Genomic DNA, 10,764 nt, shown 5'->3' with positions numbered 1-10,764 from the left:
AAGAATGCAAGAATCAAGCCAGAACAAGCCAAGGTGATCTGGTTTGATTGCTTTTCTAATCTTCAAGAATTACTTCATATCCACATGACATGGACAGTTTCTCATAATGACTAATGGAGTTTACATTAACTCATTTATTTCATTTTTAGTAGAAACTTTATCCTGGTCAGGGTCACAGTGGATCCAGAGCCTATCCCAGTCAATCACAAGGCACCAAGTATATACCCATTCACACCTAGGAGCAATTTAGCAAAGCCAATTCACCTACCAGAAACTGGAGAACCCAGAACACCTGCAGGAAATCCACACAGACATGGGCAGAACATGCGAAACACACCCACAGTAACCCAAGCACAGGATCAAACTAGGGACCCTGGAGCTGTGAAATGGCAATGCTACCCACTACACCACAATTTATTCATTTGGCAGATGCTTTTATCCAAGACTCAGTAATGGTATTGACCAGAGGCACAATTAGAAAATTCTTTCTTTCTTTCTTTCTTTCTTTTTCTTATTATTGGAAAATGAATTTAATGATAACCATATTCACGTGTTGAATGCTTTCCTGAAAATCTATTGAATGCTCACTTTATAAAGCCCATGACTCAAACAGATTCCACAAATACTACACAAGAACCCTACTACAGTAGACACAAAAAGCTGATTTCAAATTTGAGCAGTTGAAAAGTCTCCAGTGTAAGTTGATTGTAAAAGAGGAGCACAATAAAATAAAGCAACTCCAAACTTGTGGCAAAGAAAACAAATCCAATTTTACACAATACTGCAACCACAATCTTGAGTGATACCAGATGGAATTAAAGGTTTTAACACTAACTATGAACATGCGTTTCAGATATCCCATTAAAATCAGCTGTGTTGGCTAGGGTAATCTTCAGGATTCCTAGCCTGTGTAAAATGTATGCATGTTAATGACCACATGAATTGAATATACACATCCTAATAAATTGCAGATCGCATCTAAAATGTGTCCTTTTTCTAGAACCTGTTACAATTCAAAAACAGGCAGAATACATGATAAGAATACAGCTGAGACTTAAATGCTTTGCTCAGGTTATTAGGGTTTTTGAGACCACAATCATTGAGCCTTAGCCAATGAGCTAAACCAAGGCATAAAAACGTAAGTCAAGTCTGTAAGAAGTTTTTTTTGTTGCTATAAGAAATCTTCAGTTGAAACAGGCTATACTCTCAGGTAAAGTTGTTGATTGTGTAGCTGTAAATTGCACCCCGAACCACATGCCTGGAATTAAGAAGCTACACTGACCCACAGAGTGAACAATTCATCTAGTTCAGAATCCTAATGAAGTGCTTGGCATGGTGGCTCATGCTCAGTGCAGGCTGCTCCAAGCCCACCTGCTGGCCCTACATGCCCAGGCCTTTTGCTGGCTCCTGCTGAGGCCCAGGTGGCCCATCTGCTCCCATTCACTTGCTGCATATCTCACACTCAGCCAGCAAGATTCTGACCCAGAAACTGTCTGACTAATTATATCACATTATCAAGCCCATCCTTTTTTGCCCTTGTTTCCGTCTCAGTGGAGAGGTTGCAAAAATCCCAGCCGCCCGAATCAGAGGGTCCACATTAACCTCTGACCTCCATCTGATGTGTGTGGCTTGGAACACTCTCACACCCAGCCGTGGGCCCATTAACACATCGCTGCTAAAACACAAGCTGTTTTGACGGGCTGAAATTATCACTAAGTGACACAGAAGAATGGCCTCCATTGTGCAAGGGGAGGGAAGGGGTAGCCGAGGTTTTGCTCTCATATGCCTGAAGCTGACATTTTGAGTAATATGAATGTCAGCCCATTCCCTCCTGGGCCCCCACCTCCATCTGAGCAAGTGCCATTTTCAGCAGGGCACTTCACCATAGAACTGAGATAATGAGAAGGCATTCACAAGAACAGCTCTAGTGGAATTACATGTTCCAGATCGGCAAACGCTAATTAAGTCGTCAATGGTGATTCCCATTCATGGCTGTCCCGAGGCTTCCACTGCATCAGGAATGTAATTAGTTTATGTTCACTGGTAAAGGTTAAAGGGTTCTAAAGAGAATGGCGAGTGTTTTTTTTTTTCTCAGGATATCAGACGAGATGCTGTGGTAATTGCTAGATATTTCTAGCTGCAGGTGTGTGATGGAGCTCATTTGGGCTTTGGCAGTTACTTCTGAACCCTGACTGAGAAGAGCGGGGAATGACAGGGCCTGTTTGTCTGGCTCACTGCTTTCCAGATCCATACTGTTTTTGATTTACATGTGAAACCTTATATGAAAAAAAATAATAAATTATTAATTCTATTGTTACAGCTTGCTCTTTCAGCAAAAGTCGACTGCTTTTGTTAGAATTCCTGAGAAGTTTGTGTGAGACTTGCTTGGCCCACTAAGTACATTATAAATAGAGAATGACAAGAATTAATAGGTCCAGCTGTGGACACATATTTATTCTCTCTCTTCTGGTCTCTCTTTCTTACTTTTTACTGAGTTGACAATTTCCTTTAACCGGTATAACTGCTATATTTTCTGTAACCAGTAACCTTCCAAAACCTAAGAATATAATACTGTGTATTCTAATGCACATTCCTGCACATGAGTCACACCTCCATAGTAAATGCCCTCTTCAGACATGTTGCTAATCTAATGTGATGGGATGACCAAAGTCACAGTGGTGGGCTGAAAGTAAACTGATTTTAAAGTGCTCTTAAACCTGAGATAGACCCAATGAGTAATAAATCTCAAAAGGCTCCGGAAGTGGTTAATCCTGAGCTTCTGAGACACACACACTAATTAGTGAGCTCTTAGCATCAAAGGAAAACAGCTCTTTGATTTACAAGAAAGCTCTGTTCAAACCCACATCAAGCCATGTTCCTCGCGCCTTGCTCTGGTGTTCCTCTGCAAGGCCTAAAGGTCTTAATGCTTCACACAGCATGTGATAGGAGGATGTATATAATACTCCATGACAGAACCCCTTTAACTAATCTAGACATCTAGTGAAGTATTATGCCAATTTTTTACATGACATGCTATTCCGTCTTTAGTCCAATTTAATCAAGGGCATTTTAGCAGCAACAGTGAAGAGTAAACAAATCAAGGGCATTTTTAGCAGCAAGAATGAAGAGTAAATGTTTGATATATATTCAAGATATATGCATCTTGCCTGGAGGTGTAGGCAACATTGGAAGACAGTAATCAATAGCATTCTGCATTTCTACTGGTTTGTAAGTGTTTTTTTTTTACTGGATTGTAAATGTTTATCAAGGTGTATTACAGGGTTGATTTTAAATATAGCCTGAAAATACCTAATAAAGATTCCTAAGCATAGGATGTAATCAAAGGATAAGAAATTTAGTCATAACACACCAAAACACTGGCTGGTCTATAATTTCACTTTCCTTTGAGAAGAAGTCTGTTCACTCTAGTTTTTCTTTTCAGACATTTCCATTTACCTCATTTGGCTGACACTTTTATCCAATGTGACTTACTGTACAATTCAGAGAGGATACAAATGAGTTATTGAGGGCTCAGGGGCCCAAAAAATGGCAGTTTGCTGGTGCTGGGGTTTGTCTTCATGATCTTCTAATCAGAAGCCCAATATCTATCCAGCCACCACTTTCCAGGCTCATCAGCTTATCATAAGTGTAAGCGTATGAAAGCATATCAAGTGCTTTATGTTTAGGGAATCTCAGTTCAAAGATCCTACCTCTTTTGTACTAGAAAAGGTGACTCAATTAGACAAATTTTCAAAATTTCAGCACATTCATATTTAACTGAAGACGTTCCTGGCACTGGTTTACTCTCAGACAGCCATTCAGTATAATCAATCATAAAGAATGTCTTATTATATGTCAACCACAGTTATTCATCTTAAAACTTTATTCAGTAATTCAGTAACTACAGTGAAACTAATGAAAAATACAGTATAAAGCATAAAGTGGTTAATTCTCATTTGAGAAGCCAACAAGTAATACAAGCATCACAGTGCCAATGTACGTAGCAGCAGCACTGCGTCATGGACATGAATGTGACTCTTTATGCTCTTGGGCCAGGTGCAGGTACTTCACACTTCAGCTTCTCTACATTTGCACCCCAGTACCCCCAGTCCCTTTCCTCTCCCCTGTACTTTGTGCCTCAGTACTCCTCTAATGTAATGTACCCTCCCTGACTAAAAGGAAGCGCATGAAAGGCAATAAGAGCTTAAGAGTTTTGCAGTGATGGGAAATCCCCAATCAAATACACTAGGATTTTGATATGTACAGTTACACTGAACCTCTGTGTATATACAAACGCTTAATCCAGAGACAAAGCCACCTATCATTCAAAAGCAGACAACCAACATCCATGTCAGAAATGCTTAGTAAGAATTAGAAATTTGTGCTTCTTAAAACAATTACGTCATATTTTCTCAAGACCTTTCCTCTCTTTACTTCATTCAAATCTACTAGCAATTAAAGAGCTACTTGTTTTCTAAGGCAGGCTACCACCCCTGTGCTGTAGTATTACAAGCTTAAATAAACCAATCACATGAGACCTGAGAACCTCTTGTTCCTGAAATGGCTCCACTTTAATGTATGAAAATACAAAAAACAGGGATTCACTTACAGCATGTCAGCGTGAAGGCTTTTGTATTTGCACACATGGAAGCAGTTTCATAACTTTGCAATCGTGAATAGTCAAAGCAAAGTAGTTTATAGAGCCACGCAAGCTGACATATTCACATGACGTGTGTGTGTCCAGAATATAAAGTGTGAAAATATTGATGTAGTGTAGACAATTTGCCAGGGAACACTTTTTTTTTTAAATTCAAGGCACCAAACTTTTGGTTCCAGAAATAAACATTAGGCTTAAGTGTAGGTGTATAGCCATAATGTCATTAAAGGGGGAAAAAAACACACTGAATAATTAGCTTGTTATTGCTTTTATTAAAATAAAAGATTTATTTTGAAATGAAACTCTGCCCTGACTTTTTTAATTTAAACTTATTTCATCAGCAAGTTTTTCTATTGTCTCTTTGGCTAATAGTTTCCTAGATTACCCACAATGCTGTTTGACTGCCTGCGGATAGTGGGAATTCAGCCACACTATATAGCCAAACTTTGTGGACACCTAACCATCACACCCATATGTGGACTTTCACCAAACTATTGCCACAAAGCTGGAAGCACACAATTGTATAAAATGTCTTTGTATGCTGTAGCATTACAAGGTCCATGAAGACATGGTTTGCCAAGGTTGGAGTGGAAAAACTCAACCCCTCTGACCACCTTTGGGATGAACTGAAATGCAGAATGCACTCCAGGCCTCCGAGACATCAGTGTCTGACCTCACTAATGCGCTTGTGGCTGAATGTGCAAATCCCCACAGCCACTCTCCAAAATCTAGTGGAATGCCTTCCCAGAAGAGTGAAGGTTATTATAACGGTAAATGGGGCACAAAATCTGGAATGGGATGTTCAAAAAGCACATATGGGTGTGATGGTCAGGTGTTCACATACTTTTGGCCACACAGTATATATCTAAAGAGATGCAGCATGCAGCATGCTTATCATCTCCCAGATTGCTACCTAGCCAAGCCAAATGTCTGCTGTAATTCAGCACAACTGCATTGAATAGCTGAGTCCAATGTTTGTTGCATCCACAAATTCTGCGTTGGATTTCTCCTCAATAGAACACTGAACATCAGTGAAATGAGGTGAGTGAGAAAGAAGCTCTTGCTCTTTTGTTTTTAGGAGCTAACAGGAAAACCTGACTGTTATCTATTATGTTAGAGATCACTGAATATCTTTCTTCAATTAAACACCAGTGTAACTGTGCTAGTGATATCCACTTGTGATGTAAGAACAACACACAACTGTTAATTTCTCCCAGAAATGACAAAAATATAGCACCAACTAACAAATGAGCACCGGAATTGCTAAGCACATCACAAAGATTTCAATATAAGCAAAAACATTTCATATGTTTCAGGGTGGAATTTAGCTTGAAGTATTTAATAGTTTGAGTGTGTATATGCATGTGTATGTTTGAATATCTAAGTATCATTGTGTGTGTGTGTGTGTGTGTGTGTGTTTACATGTGTGTAAAGTCCTGTTATGTTGTTAAATGTCTCCAGGCTCTGTGGACAGGACATGGCTCTGGATGGCTCTGCTTTGTCTAGTATAGCATTAGCTGATGGGATGCTTTGACCTTGTTAACTGTTCCATGAAATGTGTCTTTGGAACAGTGTAAACCTCCATGAAACAGGACCACGACTGTTAGACAACAGAACTTCCTTTGTGTGGAAAGAAATGGTAAATCTGGACCTTTTCTGGTAATCTGCCTTTTCATCTGAATCCTCAGCTGAGAGCAAACTAAGCTTACTTCAAGACAGTGAAAAGGTAGCAACACCTTCATTAATAGGACTGTTTTTTCTTCTTGCTGCCAGTTCTACTGTTGAGAACTACACATAGTGTTAACAGCCTCCCTAAGTACTCAAGTTCGCCAGTCTAGATCTTAAATCATGAAGTCACTGTAAATGTTATGGCATAATTCTTTAGATGCACCCTTATCCTCACCGCTTGTAATAACAGTGAATCATTATTAGAGAAACGTTCCGGTAATGTCTTTTGACTTGTTGCCGTATCCAATCTGATCCTGACCTTCTCACTGAATCTGCTATAATGTATCTCATATGGAGACTAAAGGTTTCTAAAAGTCACACCCACACTCTCTGATTGGACTGTCTCGACCAATTACCTTTAGAGACTCAACACAGTGAACTGTTAATGGGAAGCAGGTTGGATAGTGTGCCTAGACTGCACCTGTCAAAATCTTCCTACTTATGTGACTTTTTTTTTTGGTTCAAATGGTGGCACTCATTCGCTTTATTATTCAATTCAGATCACTGGATCAATCTGTGTTTCCAATATCACCTCTGATTAACTGAAATGGCTTCAGTGCTGAGTGGAGCATATGAATATTTCATCACTTTTCATAACTATACTGTGTGCTGGCAGTGAACCTGTCAGAGTCAGTTAATAACATCCACTGTGTGGTAGTTTTTACAGCTTTAAACAATTTCTTGCTTTCTCTAACTGTTATTCCAGAGATGTCTTTTCAAAGCTGTAGGGCTCTTTTTCTTTCACATTTACATGCTCTACCTGTTGTAGTTCTCTGATTTCGTTTTGCTGCATGTTTTTGTCTGGGATACAAGTGCAAAATTTACAGTGTTAGCATATAAAAAAAGGTCATTACAGATTGTAGATGGTTTACCTAATTGACCATCAAGTCACCGCCACAGTGTGCTGTCTGGCTCAGTTTTGCTGTACCATTTAACATGGTTTGCTACCATGCACACGAAAATACAATAAAACAGAAATGAGTTCCGCAGTAATGGATGTCAAATGTTTTCTTCCAGTTAAAGAGCATGAACTGTTAATAAACCACACGGAGCATGCCATTAAAGACAGCTGCCAAGACGCAGAGAGCAATTCTGCAAGTCCTTTATTGGAACAGATGGGATTCATTATTGTGGAATTTGTTAAATGGAAATGAAAAGCAGTAGCAGTTGAATGGGTTGATCCGGTGAGGTGCATTACTGTACCTTTAGTTTACATCACTGACAGCCTGTGATTGTACGTGCACACCCTAAACTCTACCCGTGTCATGCATCTGCTTTGTCCGAGCTGAATATTTGTGGCATGCTCCTTACTTTTCCACTTGAATTATGGTTTTATGGTGTACACAAAGCCGGCAGTGGCTGACTCAGCTCAGTTGGTTTTAAATGCAGGACTCTGTGGCCCTGTCTGAGCTCTATTCAAACTTTTATAAGAGACATTTTTTTCCCTTTGCGTCCACATCATTTATGGTAAATTGAAATTGTGTAATTGCTGGTATTGATGACGGCTGTTTGCTATGCTTATGTGTGGCTTTTTCATAAAACTGTTAATAGAGCAATTATTCCACATTGTGAGAAATGTAAGAAAAGGGCATGACTGGAAAAAAAAATCTTTAACCCAGTCCAGGGTTCAGGCATGCTGGTGCAACGGGGCAGGCTGTTCATTTGCCAGGTTGGCAGAGGGTTTTGTTTGTTTGGCACTAGGCTCAGGGCTGTGCAATCTGTCAGACGCATACACCTGTGTTGTAAATGCCCAGCTTTTACGTAAGAAAGACACAGTCATGCTGTTGAGCTAAGGATGTGGCAGAGTCCCACTTTGAAGGTCGGCGTGCAGGTGCAAGACCACTGTAATTTCTGACATTCTGAGTTTAATGGCTCTCAAATAAGGAGGTCGTCTTTCTTTCTCTCTCTCTCTCTCTCTCTCTCTCTCTCTCACACACACACACACACATTGCGTACTGGTTCTTTTTTAGCTAACATGAGCAAGTCACTGTTTATTTTCATTGGCAAATCATTTTAATTTGGTTTAACGTGAATAATCTGAATGTTTTCATTGCTAAATACATTTCAGGTATATAAATAAAATTTAAAAACATATTTGCCAATAGCTAATGACTACATATTCTAAAAAAATCTAGATCTAAACAATATAGGCTTTTGAAAAAATTACAGTTTAAAATAATAAGTTTTAAAAAAATGACAAGTCTTCAGGGGGAAATTTTTTTATTTATTTATTAATTTAAAAGTTTTTTATACTTTAGATTAAGTAAAACTACTACTTTTTTTTATTAACATTTAACTAACTAAGTAATTATTTGATATCTCTTTATACAGTTTTATTCTGTAAAAGGCTATATCTAATTGTAATGACACTTCTTTAAAAGTCACACTCTGATTTTAGGTTTCCTGCAGCTTACCTTCCCTTGTTTATATGCAGAATGGTGGTAGAGCCAATGTCTACACACTTTACTCAGTTTTTCCTTGCAGACAGTCCGCACCCGGCGTTGTTTGTTGTTGTGGATACATGTTGTGTGCTTTCCACTGAAGCGACAGTACCTCTGCCAAACCATAACTCAGGTAATAGTCTTATGCGTCATGGCCCCAAGCTAGCATATAGGTCATACTCAACCATTCCAACACACTCATACGTGTGGACTTTATCTTTTCCTTGCATCACCACCAATTGACGCTCGCCAAGGCCACACAGTCATTTTCCAGCATCACCTGATAATAGCCTGTTAAATGAACTCGGCTAGTGAAACATTTTATGTGCCCATATCAGTGGGGGTGACTGAATGACTCGTCTTCTCAATTATGTGCTGCTTGACTGTTTAGCCATAGAGTTTGTGTGTGAATGTGTGTGTGTGTGTGTGTTATGACTTCACCTTGTTCTTAAATTATCCTCTTCCTGCTTGAAATCTTGAGTGAAATCCAAGCCACACTTAATTTCCTAAAGTTTAGATAGCTGATAATAACAAAGATCCTTACTAGTTAAAGTGTATGTGGGATCTGGTTTCCTTCCAGTTTACAACATTTTTTGTGGGAACTCCTGTGAGATTTTTGAACATAGCAACAGATCAAAATATACCTATTTTAATAGCCTCTGGACGTTGCGCTGCATGAAAGCATTCCACCTGTATTATGGACAGATGCTAAATTAATGGCAGACAGATTGAATTGGAAAAAACACAGATATATACTTACTCAGACAGACAGACAGACAGACACACACACACACTCACACACTTTTTCGACCATCTGCACATCTGTTGGTAAATGGGAAGCAAACAGGAATGCAAATCGTTGCCGAACATCTGCTGACCACAGGCCACATCCCAAGCCCAGAAGAAGAAATAGTGTTAGCCATGATCATGCACAGATATTAGATGTTATTAGATTTTAGATGGATATCAAACAGACCTGCACATGTAAGAGTAATAGATCACATAAAATCTGCTTGCTTTCATGTCTTATTGATTCTTTTTTTCCCCAAATCTTGCTCTAAATGTGCACGAATTGGCAAACAAAACAGAACGATCTGTGGGAAATGTTTCATAAAACAACAGGGCCAGATGTTGGACTGGGACACGTGGTAGTAAAATACCACAATGCAAGAAAAAAAAAAAATCCAAGGTTCTACAATTTTTGATGTCAACAGATGTTCTCTCTCTCCCTCTCTCTCTCTTTCAAACCAAATGAGCTCCCCTCTCCCTCTCTTTTTTTTTGCACTGCTACAATGTTGCACATGGAGCTGTTATTAACTGGCTGCAGCTGTGAGGTCCATATCTGAAAACATGTACTGTCACCGGCCCAGCACAAAAATAAATGGACAATTTAGAGCAATTGTCACTGAGTGCCTAAAAGACACTGAGTGTTTTTGCTCTGGATCAAATTTGGTTTCCCTGTAATCATATTTCTTCACCTGGTACAACTTAAATAGTCATTTTGAAAATCTTGCACATTCTTATACATAGAGAAGCAAAACAAAGAATGTGAGCAGATGTTTTCTGAGGTAAAGTATAGAAAAAGTGTAGACTCCTTCAGTCCCACTGACACAAAACACAAACCTGCCACCACCTCCATGCTTCATAAAACATAACATACTGTAAATATGCCTTAACATTTTGTCAGTTTGACTTTCCTCTTGTATCAGGTGCAATGAATCCAGTGTTAATGTCATGATTTAGTGGTCTTTACTGGTCTTGATGACTGTTGAGGAGAGTATGAGGGGAAATGACTTGTACAGTGATATGGTTTTCCAAGCCATTAACATTTTGCTGCATCACCTAGCCCAGGTCTGTTGAGTACACTGTTTTCCCATCAGAAGTGAGATCTGATATAGTAGATGCTGACTGAGTCATGTTCGTAGCTCAGCACATATA

Source organism: Pangasianodon hypophthalmus, chromosome 10 (genome assembly GCF_027358585.1).
Source record: "Pangasianodon hypophthalmus isolate fPanHyp1 chromosome 10, fPanHyp1.pri, whole genome shotgun sequence".
In the NCBI taxonomy this organism is placed as follows: Eukaryota; Metazoa; Chordata; class Actinopteri; order Siluriformes; family Pangasiidae; genus Pangasianodon; species Pangasianodon hypophthalmus.
Note: the sequence above shows the minus strand (reverse complement) of the source record.